Here is a 13,163-nt window from a genome sequence, read left to right on the forward strand (position 1 = left end):
CCTTAGCATCAACATCAGGGAGGAATGTCCTGGCTTCATACTACAGAACTCATAAATTAAAACATGTAGACAAATTACACACAATGGCAAAAAAAATAGATGACAGAAATGTGAGCTGTGTGTTTAGCAGCATGCTGTTTGACTCTCTGGCTATATAACACAGCTTTTATTATTCTGCCTCTTCCCGGTACTCCTCAAACAAACCCTCACACTCGCTTAATTAAATCCTCGATTGAAAATGTGTTTGTGGAAAGAAAGGAGATATTCCGTGCTGAATATACTTTTGCAGACAATTCACAGCCCTTTGTTTTCCCAAAGAGGGCTGCACTCACTCCAACCCAGATTGTGTCTGTGTTTGTTGGCGTACAAGTGGGTGAATTTATTTCCAAAAGGCTTTTTTCCCTTGTCAGTGTCTTGCAAGTCCATGTTGAATTTTAAACCTGCTGTAAGCCGACAGTCAAACAGAGACTTAGCAATTAAAATACTCAAGGCATTCAGGATATTATACCTGGCAATGTGGTTGGATTCTATAGTACTAATGAGACATCTTTCTTACTCCGGTCAGGAGGTGTTCCCTTAAAAAAGTTTGCGTTTTGGGTTTGTTGGCAGCTCTCATCACCTCTAATGATGGTGTCTTTGAGAGCTAAGATGAAGCTTGTAATGATAGCTCTGTTCCAAAGCTAGCTTGATAGGGTGTTATTTCATGAACCACCTTGAACTAGCACCTTATTTTGCAGGACACCATAAATATCTAATCTCTTTCAAAACTAGCTATCTCTTCTTTCTAGCATGTTACTTCATCTCTCTTAGTTTACGTTTAGCTTTCAAGCGTCAGTCAGTTGTTTGAAGAAATAATTGTTTAAAGCCACTTTATATGAAGCTTAAAGGCATTCATACAGTGTTAGCATGCTGATCCAAAAGCAAAAAGCCACATAAAGCTGTTTTCTTGCACATGTTTCATGAGGCTGGGATCCTTTGGCACAGCAGACTGGGTCACCCACGGCAGTCTGTCATAATGATGTCATAGTGACAATCCTGTTGGGATTGACACATTTCAAGTGGGATCTAGTGGGATTGAAAGACCATGAGTGTGGCAAATGCAACACCTGTAATATGAGTTGCATGTTTCAAACAAAGTAGCATTACAGTCACTTTTGATGTAAGAAAATGAAGCATAGCGGGCAGATAAATCCAAAGATTTACAAACCTACTAATGCTTTCATATCCCGTGACACTCTGTCATTCATGTTTCTGGTCTTTTTCTTTTACAAAAACAGTGAGATAATGGGACATTTGTGTTTTCATTCCATGCATTTAGGTTTTTCTTCAGATGCCAAATACCCTCAGTTAGGCAGAGTCCTGTGGAGCGGAGAGAAGGAATGCAGCAGGGATGGTAGCGCTGAGAGTGTATTTACTGTAATGGGAAGCAGACTGGAAGAACTCTGAGCTGCTATTGTTGTCCACAGGTTTGCCTTGGATTCCTGTCTCACCCCTGCAGGCTACAGCCCCATGAATATTTAATTAGGAAAGGGACTTCTTCCAAACATCAATCAAAACCTTATCTATTCAATTATTGGCCTCAGATCTGAGATGTTCAACCAAGAGCAGCTTTTGATGACAAAAAATTCTGCCTGTAGCAATGCCCCTGAATACACCAATGATGTGGACAATGGGTCAATTAAAAACAGCCCCTTCTAACAACTGGCAGAACTTCACTAGGGGTAAGTCACTAGATATATATTCAATGACACTGCTCTTGGAAGAAATTCATAATAACTTTTAGTCAATTCAAAGAGGATCAGAATACAGAAGAAGAAAAATTGCAGTAAAGAAAAATGATCCCCTTTTCTTGTAAAAAACAAAAGAAAAAAAGGGTAAAATAAATGCACCCTGTATGAACGTTTAACTCAATTTGATATTTTCTCAAGTCAACTATTTTGAATAGGCTCAAAGGCTTACTCTCTGAAAACATTTCATCCTTGATAAATCCCAGGCCAACACTATTTCTTTTGTATGAAAAGATGAAGAAAAAAAAAAAGGCAATAGAAAGCCAGTGTGTGGGTGTGTGTGAGAGAGCGGGAGGGGTGGACCGAGATGGGATCAGAAACCCAAACAGTGATAAAAAATATATACTGTATATGAAAAAATAGCGATGAGAAAGAAAAACAACAACTTTGGACACCTGTTCAAAGACTCAAAGTCTGTTGTGTGGAACTTTTGCCATGAGAAAAAGATGACTCACACTGGCAGCGGATCAGTTGATTGGAAGTGTGTCATTTAGCAGCCCCGACATCTTTGTCAGTGAGCGATTGCACACAACAGTCCCATGATCGAAGCTGTGCTTGACACAAACCTATCCTTCAGCCAGAGTGCTATTCTTGGCAGTTAGCGGTGGTTGAATATGAAAGACAGATCTCGCAGCAAGGCCAGAGGACTACTAGAGGGGTATTAAAGCAACCACTACAGTGGCTGGTTAACATAATGTTTGCTTTTTGTATTATCTTTACATATTGTGGCTTCCTTTTCTTGATTGGTTGTACTAATTAAGTTAATCAAGGATCAAAATGTTGTGCCCTGCAGCAAATGGTTGATTTACTATTATGAAGAAAACTAAAGAGAAATGTATAAACACAGCAAGTGGATGAATGACCAGTGAGAGGGCTGAAATACTGTGCTTTGATTAAAGGAATAGTTTCACATTTTTGGGAACAACCATCACTTTCTTGCCAAGAGGTAGATGAGAGGATCAATATCCCTCTTATATATGTACGGTAAACATGAAGCTACAGCCAGGAGGATGTTAGCTTAGCTCAGCATAAAGACTAAAAATAAAGGGGTAACAGCTAGCCTGACTCTTTCCAAAGGTAGCAAAACTCTAAAGCTCACAAATTAACAAAACATCTTGTTTGTTTATACCTTGCAAAAAAAGTGTAAAACTGTCAAGATATTGTTTCACAGGGGGTTGTGTGACATCTAGTTTAGCATAAATGTATTATTTCTTTTAAGCAATAGTCCTGCTTCTATTCTTCATGCTAAGCTAATCAGCTTCTGGCAGTAGCCTCAAATGTAGCATGCAGACACAAGAGTGGTATCCAGGCTCTCATCTAATTCACGGCACTCTTGGTGACTCTTCCTTTACTTTGTAAATGTTATTAGTCTGTCTTTGCTAAGGTGGTCACTGGAATTTTTACAGTTCACTGGTGAGTGTTGTTGTGTAAAACCAAGAAATATACTTATTAGGTTGTAAAATGCATTCAAAGTTTTATATTTTGGTGTGTTTAATTGCCTGGACAATGGTATTAAATATATAATGTATTAGCGTAATCAAAGCTTAATCTATCGACACTATTACTTGAAATTCTGCAGTGTCTTTATCAATTAGTATTACAATTATTATGTGGGTATGAGCCATTCATTATCAAACGTTAGGTTGATTTTGTTTGAAACAAAGTTCAAGATTAATTGAAACACATTCCAGAAAGCCTCTATTAAGATGACGGTAAACTATAGAGTTGAAAAGAATCTGCAACGCATTAAACGCCTTGCTTGGAGGAGCAGATGAAAGGCACTGCCTACATTATTAAAAGAACTGCTGGGGAGGTGAAGGATTCTCCTCAGGAGAAATCTGAAACACTCTTCTCCCACTGGCACACTCACAGTAACTCACCAGGCTGTCAATCCGTTTTAATCAAATTACTGTGATCTTTCAAACATTCCATTTGAAAAACTGGAAAGACAGAAGTCTGTTTGAGAGATTGCTACTTTCACATTATGAAGACTGTTTTCAATCAGATCTGCACATATATCATTGCCTTGGAGCTTTGCTTGAAAGGACTGTGAGTATGAGAAGAGATGAGCGCAGAGTTGAGTTGAGTTGAGGGGGATCTTTAGCAACATCATATATCCACAGACGTGGCACATCATACAAGGCAGTAAATTGTTTTCTGAATTGAAAAGAGAAACATGTTTGTTTAGCACATGTGAATCTAAAAGAAACTATGTAGCTTTTCAGGAATCATCTCTTTTGAGGTGCTCTGCTTCGACCAAAGCTAATGTTTCATAAGAGAGAGCCTTTTGCGTTGAGTAATTACCTAACAACAATAATTTTGGGGCAGTGGTGGTCTAAAGGTTAGAGAAGCTTCTGACCGGGAGGTTGTCGGTTCAATCCACAGAGTGACAGGGTAAAGAATCGGGTGTGGAAGGTGAAAAGAGCAGCGCTTATCCCTCCCTCATTACCACTACTGATGTGCCCTTGAGCCAGGTCCTTAACCCCAATGCTCAATTGCCAGCAGATCAGACTGTGGTTGTCTTCCAGGTATAAACGTGTGAATGTGATCAGGGCGTTCCTGTAAAAGAGAGGCTGCCTCTCAGTGGACCTACCCTGAATAAATAAAGGTTTAAAAAAAACAAATATATCTCTGCAGTCATCAGATGTCAGTATGAAGGATTGTAGAGGGAACTGAGCCTGGAAAAATTGCTTTGTTTCTGTCACAAGTGATGAAAAGAAGATTGTCCTCAGATAAGTAGCTGATAATGTCATTTATCCCAAAGGTGGGACGTGGTTAACAGCGACTTACCATCAAAGCATGGAAAAAGAGAGATCATCCCTCGGCTAGCCATGCTGTGCAAACCTTCCTAACATGTAAACCATATGTTTTGTTCTTCTCTTGAGTGTCATAAACGTGTTACAGGCCGTGCGGGCACAGTGGCCTGTCTTGACACTGAATCACAGGATTCCCTCAGCTCACCTAAATCTCAAGACCACTCAGCACCTCAACACAAACGGAACTGTTTATGTTGCAAACAGGCTTGAAAAAGCACACTTGCATTTAGACAAGGGATTTATGAACAAGGTGTTACTGTTTTATTTTTTATTGCTGATCCACTTTTGACACTTTTTCAAGATATCAACACCTGTTATACCCACTGCAGATATCCTTATCGTCCCTTCAATGATCTGTAATGTTTTTTTGAAATAAGACACTGACAAATGCTTTAGTGGTCTGACTGAGATATATCCCATCATACTCTGCTCAACGTGTTGTCCTCACCCTCTGAGACAAACAAGACCAGGTTGTGCTTTCAAGCATGTTGAGCCCAAGGAAATGTTCAGCCATCACCAAGGTCATAAATTGAAGTCCTGAAAGTATTAGTAGTTGCTTATGCTGTGTGTTTTGGGTGATGACAATGCATACTTTTGTAATGGTTTTATGGCTGTGTTCATGGTTTCTAATTTGTTTATTCATTTTGCTTTAATACCATATTCATAAGAATAACATTGAGAGGTCGAAGACTTATCAGAAAGTTTGTAAAAGCTGTCAACCTATATTCTTCATTAATGTCATAGTAATGTAACTGTAGACTTAACAGGTTTTGGTTATGAACTAAGTACTGAAGGGTTATTCCATTATAACAGTCCTGTTTTGGGGCCTTTCAATGCCACCTTTGGATAGATGACAGCAGAAACAGGACAGGAAACAAAGTCCCCAGCTGGATGCGGACCGGGGCATTCCAGTTCGTGGTTGGTACGGTAATCTCTAGGTGACCAGAGGCTTCATGGTCTTGTTGATGAATTAAAAAACTAGTTAAAGAAAAAATAAATTAGGCTGTAGGATGATATACATTAGCCAATGGGTTGTTCCCACAATTTGTTTTTACAAGTGGTTACTCACTCGTCTATGAAGAATTGATTAGTGGGTTGTATGTATATACTGTATGCATAAATATATGGTTCTTCATGACACTTCTGTTTTTTGTATTTTACTTCATTTTTGTTGGCTGTGTTGTTCTTGGTTTTATTTGATGTTTTTCTGGAAAACACTGTGCTAAAAGTGCCATAGAAATAAAGTTTATCATTATATTAATGATAAAAAAGACACAAAAGCATAAATAAATTATGCAATGCTCTAAATGTGTAAATTATTTATTTCACACCTAAAGCCATCATTTACAGTTGTAATTGTATTCTTTGTAGGACATTACTGACCAAAGCCAAAGTATCAAGTCCACCAGCACAGCTGGCGTGCGCCGAGAGACGCCAACGACCAGAGAGGGAGAGCGGTTGACTTTCACCAGCCAGACCCTCTGTTTGACATCATGTTTTGTTAATGAGAGCCAGCTGCCTGCAACATCAGTATTCAACTTCATACCAGCATAAAATACATGAAAGTTAGTGCTTTAAACATGTCCAGATCCCTTTGTACGCCACGGGCAAAACTTGCCTGCTCGTCAGCATTACAATCAATGGTGCCTGTGATCATCAAGGGTGGAAATAAGCTCTTAGCCTTTGAGCACACACACACACACACACACACACACACACAAACACACAAACACACAAACACACACTCTCATAGAGTGCCAGAACAAAATACTCCATATTCATTATATAAACATGCGGTTTGCTGAGCCATGTGCCAGCTTTGTTTTAATGTATTTAGATCAACATCTTCGTACAAAATAAAAACAAAGAATCACATAATCCTGGTGCTAATTTATTTGTGGAGTCTGTTGCTGACTCATGTTTTCGGGGGCCTGTAAAAGCTTTTGTGATTGCACATATAAGCCGTTCCTTTACAGTGTAATCAATTTTATGCTCCCTTTTCAGCTCACGCCCCATTTTGATTTTCTTAGGACAACAAATGGCTTTGACAAAAACTTTTTAAAATTTCCCAGTTTATTGTGAACAGTACTGTAATGACTTCTGATGCCATATTTCTAAATGTAAACGAACAGCAACATTCATAATTTGGGGCATGAACTAGATGTTGATCTATAGCAGTCTTTCCACGTGAAGAGAGAACACAGCAGACAACTGGATTGACTGTTTGAAATACAGTTTTTGTAAGTCTGAAGCAATTAAGATGGAGACAGAGCAGATTTTCCTCAGACAAATCTTGAATGAAAATGTGCAACTGTGTTTGAGCTAAAGCTAGAATCTGATTTTTTTGGTTGATTCTAGAGTGCATTGATTTTAATCTCTAAACAGCCCTCAGAACACATTTTCCACGGCTCCTTTTCCTGTCACGCAAGTTTATTTCAACATTCTGAGGAAGCAGAGGTGCTCAAGCAAAGTGTTTACACATCAAATCATGTCTTTCATAGTTTCCTTGTCTACTGTAAATGCCACTTTGGATGGCAAATGCATCATCTTATTAACACCTTTGAATTAGTGCTTGGAGCTGCAGATGTGTTTACAATCTCTGAAGTTGTGCCTGCCCTGTGGGGTTTTTAGCGGCAGACCAGCAGGAAAAGAGGAGGAAGCTTTGTTTTCCCCTGACAATATTTATTTCAACATCCTCTGTGTGGATTCCATCTGAACTCAACCTTTGACCCTTTCCCTTGTCCCTGAGCCTGGTTCCTGCCCTCACGCAGCCATCCGTCCTCCAGGGTACACGCCGACCTGTGAACTTTGCCTCGCCTCTGAGGCCCGGCTGCCAACCCTGCACACTGACTTCACAGGAGAAAAGAACACAAGACGGAGAGTTGCCCCTCACTGCTAGTCACGCCTGGGGGGGGGGGGGGAGGTGTATTGTATTGTGAAAAAGCTGACACCAGCCAGCGATCCCAATTTAAAAGTGTCAGCTGTTGTATTTAAGGTTATTACATACCGATATACATTGTATCATTAAGAACTACAATACAAGCTAATGCAACACTATCAACCACAGTTAATAGATAATAGCACACCAACCTTCATTTATTAAGAGCGGGTCACTTGGGTCAACATGTGGTTATTCTCAGGAAGGAGCATTAAATGGATTAACACTAATCAGAGGGTATTATAAATAGCTATTACCCAGCTGGATGGCACTTTCCTGCCTGATCTCTCCTCTTTGTTTGCCTGTGGAGAAGGATGTTTGGTTTTGAAAGAGGGATCTTGATAACGACTCCTCTGGTGACATTTTCTTTGTAAACACAAACATACTGGACCTCTAGCTTACCTCTGACCCAAACTCCAAAGGACGGCAAGTCCTTTGAACAAAGTGTGTTTCAGTTTAGGATGAAGAGAAAATGTATGTCAAATGTTTCATACTGGAGGTTAATTGACTGGAAGCATCATCAGAAGACTTGAAGGAAGTATGAACATTTACTCACTGTGATAAAGCACAGTTTTGAGGTACTTGTACTTTACCCTAATATTTAATTCATTTGCCACTTCATGTTTCTACTCCACTACATTTCATTGGGAAGGATTGCGTTTTTTACATTCATCTGACAACTTACAATTACTATTTACTTTGCAAATTGAAATTTGAAATGCAAAACATTTGATCTGTTTTCAAAATACAATGGGCCATGCAACAAAAGACTTTTGCATTTGCAGCTTTTCCAGCTCAACCAACTTCTTCTGCTAATACCATAAAAAATAACACTATGAAATGGCTCTGTCTTCCTTGTTAGTACTTTTACTTCTCATATTTTAAGTACATTTTGCAATTCATGATTCTGCACTTTTTACTTCATTACTAATAACCATTTTAAATGCATGACTTTTAAGGGAGAATTTTCACATTGTGGTATTGATGCTTTTGCTTTAAATAATGACAGTACATCTTCAACCACAGATCATACTGAGGTGTTTAAATATACCTTTATATTCACTACATTTGGCACAAAAAATTTGAATCAAGTGTCAACAAAAATGATTTGGAGAGCTACTAAACTGCCTTTGATTGCACAGGTGTGCATAATAAGCTGGTAACTTTGTTTATCCATAATCATTTTCTCATGGTATTATTGAACCATTGTACCATTGTTATTGTCGCTGACTTACACAACCCAAGAAAGCTTTTCCAGGCACAGAGACCAGGGAATAACGTTGACACAGTGGAGACATAAAGGAAATTTTTAGCAAGAAACACATTATCTGTCTGTCGTTGGATGAGGAGGTGTTTTAACTTCAATGTCCTGGTAGGCTAGTTCTACTTTTTCATTATGGCACACACATACTCATCAAGCTTCTCACGTTGTCAGCCTTGATAAGAAGGAGAGGAATACTGAGCTTTTCAACAGTGTTGTAGCTCTAGTGCTTGTGCAATGTGTAGCATGTTCTCAGGTCTGTCCATGTGATCTGGTCTTCATTAGACTTAGACTGAACATCTTTTGCAGCCTGACAGAAAGATCCTTTCATGTGTCCCCTGACTGGTCCCACTCACCAGGGCTTAACCAGAAACATGCCACTGCCCGGGGCAAGGTCAGATTTCTCACCATACCACAGCATTAAAGCAACATTGCCTTTCCTAATGGAGGGGGGAAAACACTCTGGTTATTTTTCATCAATCTCACAGACAATATATTCCATCTCATCATATTGAAGGAGTACCAGCGCAAATGGATGTAGTCCATGTGGTAGTAATCTGGTGTGCATGCCTGGCCCTCCTCAATAATCTCACTGACCTGAAACTCACATAAGAGCAATGTATGCTCTCAAATCGTTCAGGTTGTGATCAGTGTCATCTGCAAAAAGGAAAGTAAAGTCCATCCATTTTATTTTTTGCATCATATTTCAAAGTAATGCTCGGATCGTACCTATCATCAAAACCTAAATTCCACCCAACCTTCAAGGGGTAATGTTACAGTTGCTCCATCAAACTTGTAGAATGACCCATAAAAGTGGCTTAGATTTGATAAATAGTAATGCATGGCTCATTGCAATGTTAATCTGCAGAATGGGTGCAAAGGGGTGAGAGGTCATGTGTGAGAGAAACACCCTATCTTTGTTGTCTGAATGCACTCACTGTGGTATTCTCAGTTCTAATTAAAAGAGGGCTATTGCCAACCAGGAGACGGGTAAATATTTAATTGACCGGGATTATTCGTTAAGCCAAATGAATAATATTGTTTTCATAAATACGTGTTCAAATTTGAAAGCAATATCCACTTCCTGACTTTCACAATAGGGATGTAATGTCATGCGAAGTGAAAAAGCCCTCGCTGGCCTTGTTCCATAAAGAAACAAAGCTTTTGTACTGACGACTGGCCTATTATTTAGTGGTTGCATTTTTTTTTAACTTTCTTTTGTCCTCGGAGACTTGGACGTCTTGCAACATGTCTCAAAAGAGGCTAGAGGCCCTTTTGTTTTGAGGTTTTCACACTTGAGGGCCATGGTATTTGGTGTGTGTAGAGAGGGATTGTGACAGCCTGAAAAGGAGAGGGCCTGGGCTGGCTCGCACAGAAAGGAGCCTTGGCTAAACACTGGCCTGGCTCCTAGAAAAGAGAGAGAGATTAGCGTGCACAGACCAAGAGGAACTAATCTCCTGTGACATAATAGAACTGTACATAAACAACATCCCTGAGAAGTGAGCGGCGGAGTATTGACTGACTGAAAAGGCTGAGTGTGTGAAAACAAGGGCTCAGAATAATTTGTCGCTTGCTGTGGGAAATGGTGACAAGAACAGACTTCAAACCTAAACATCTGGACAGTAACGTCCCTTCACAAACACACACTTAGAAAAGGAAGCACACCCACACAATTATGCAAACACAGAAACGACACAAGGATTTCTAGTATGTCTTTTAACCTGGAATATTTGCAATACTGAATTGAAACGGATTAATCTCCAACAGCAGAATAGGAAACTGTGCCTTTGCTAGCAACACACTGGAATTAATTTTGTCTCTTTGGTGACACTCATTTTCCTTAAGTGTGTCAAAGGCAAATTAGAATTACACATGGCTCAGGCTCAAAAATCCAAAATCATTTTCAAACTTGAAAGCCTTCTGCTAGGAACAATAACTAAAAATGTCTTTGTTTTTCCTTTCCGTCTGTCCCATCACAAACATTTCTGTTGACTGAAGTATTTTTACAGTTACCTTTCTGGTAACGCCATGGTAACGGAAATGCCATCAAGTATCTAATTGATCTGAAATGTAAAGACAACGACCACATATACAGTATATATGTGGCGTAAATAAACTTCTATCTTATTAACAACAATGTAATGTCAACTTGTCTGGATATACGTAACAAAAAACATATAAACAGTATGCACCATTAAACACTATTCTGCATGCGCTCCTTTCAGTTTTGGATGTGTCCTAAAAAAGGCTTTTATCCAACACATACAAATAACTCAGCTTGCGGTTTTGAATACAAAAATCATGCACTCTATACATATAGGATTAACTATCACCATGTCACTTTTAGCTAGTTTCTTGTAAACATTTCCTCTTCTCATTTCACAAGGGCAAAGGCTGCTGAGCAGAGGAGCGATTTAATGCTTTTCAAGTGCTCCGAGAAGCAGAGCATTATGTTAAGGGGTGCCTGACCTCAGCGATGGTAAATTTGCTTGGGCTGTTAAGCTAGATGACCTGTTTATTTGGACTTGCAGAGCGCATGTCTCAGGCTCCTGGACCGATCAGTGGATATGCTGTACAGAGTTGGCCATGACTGCTTTTACAGCCAAAATAAGCAACATAAACTGCCAAGTTGTTGAGCACTGGGAGGAGAAGCATGTCTATTTACTGCTTCAATTAAACAAACAGCAATGGGAATTGGTTAAGGATTATTTTATTACTTAGCATTTTGTACAGTTTCTACCATGGAAAAATAACATGTAACATAAGACTGTATTTACAATTCCATTTTTACAAAATGTCTTTACAAGATTTTCTTGCCGGTTCAAAAACTTGAGACTAGAACGCACAAAACAATCACATTCACACACATCCAAACCAAACTTTGTAATACACACATAAATAAATATAGACATTCACTGACTGTTCCACGACAAATATTTCTACAGCCAAGAACATGTACAATTCATCATTTCCACACAAGTTATATTTTCATTAATAAACATTACATATGACTCCCAATATAATTCTTTGTTAATCTGTTAATGAAATATTACCTAACTGAAAAGAGGTAACACAGACAATTATTTCATGCCAACAGAATGCTAACGGTTGTCATGCAAAACCATTACAAGCTTTCAATTTGAAGCAAGTAATTCATTTACAGTTCAAAAAATTTAAATGTACTACATGCAACAAACTATGTGAAATATTCTGGGTTAGAAAACAATGACTTTAGTTACACTATCCATCAGTAATTACTTATTCCTAAGCGCCTCTTTAATGGGTAACACAAAATAAATAGATGAATTTCTACTTTTCTTTCTTCATGAATAAACTTCTTTTTTTTTTTTTTTTACAGTTCTGGCATTTCCTACCAACCATGTTCAGCCATCTTCAATCAAGTACTTGTTTGTCTTTAAACCATGACCTAATTGCCGGTCTTTCATCAACTGATTGAAATTTTGCAAATATCATGTGGCAATGACGGCTGGATCTATTTTCGGGGGCTTTAACTTTTAACTGGAATTTCATAACTTCTTGATTTGGGGGATGTGTTTGGGGAGCTGCGTACTAACCAACGCTGAATGTGAGACCTTGCGGTATAAATTTCACTGTACAGACCAACCCGTCCGCTGACATATCTCAGTCAAGGAGAGGGGTTGAAAGGAATAGCTGATGTGTTGTGGAGCCTGGAGAAGATGGACCCATATTTCACTAGCTGGGGGGGTCGGTTCATGGTCTGGTGCGCTGTGTTTCTGTTTGGTTCCACACATTCCTTCCCTGATAGACAGGAGCAGAGAGCCACTGGTGCTTCTCCCTATTGGGTTTGCCTCGACTTGCAGCTCAATGCCTCTCTACTGATGGCTTCTGGTGGTGAGAATGATGCTGCCGGAGTCTGGGTCCTAGAAAGACACATGTTATTTACACATTACTTGGCAGTGTTTAAAGGTAAAGGTACTTTGTTGTCATATACATAGATGTAGCAAAATTCATTCTCCGCATTTAACCCAGTTATAGGGTAGCTATTTACAGGGCCTGGGAACCAACTCCAGATCTAAGTCAGTGCACTGACTGGAGTACCTAGTACATGTTTTTTGATGGTAGGGGAAACCAGAGCAACCCACAGAAACAGAGGGAGGTCCGAAACAACCTGGATTTGAACCCAGAACCTTCTTGCTGTGAGGCCACAGTGCTAACCTTTGGGCCACCATGCTGCATGTTATCATAAATATAATATATACGTATATCATAAATATGTTTTACATTCACTCCTTTTGCTGAGCCAAACAACCAGCATAAATATGTCTTTTTTTTGCAAAAGAATGTGCTGCCTAACCCAAAACCATGTGGAGGAAGCACAG

At 39.2% G+C, this 13,163-nt stretch overlaps 1 protein-coding gene across 1 annotated transcript in view; it reads right to left on the reverse strand.

The window, feature by feature from the left end:
- Positions 1–11,495: 11,495 nt before the first annotated feature.
- anos1 (anosmin 1) overlaps positions 11,496–13,163 on the reverse strand; it is a 39,131-nt gene continuing 37,463 nt past the window's right edge. The window contains exon 14 of the mRNA XM_032529572.1: positions 11,496–12,704. The gene's annotated coding sequence lies outside the window, so the exon portion shown is untranslated. The remainder of the gene's footprint in view (positions 12,705–13,163) is intronic.

Source organism: Etheostoma spectabile, chromosome 11 (genome assembly GCF_008692095.1).
Source record: "Etheostoma spectabile isolate EspeVRDwgs_2016 chromosome 11, UIUC_Espe_1.0, whole genome shotgun sequence".
In the NCBI taxonomy this organism is placed as follows: Eukaryota; Metazoa; Chordata; class Actinopteri; order Perciformes; family Percidae; genus Etheostoma; species Etheostoma spectabile.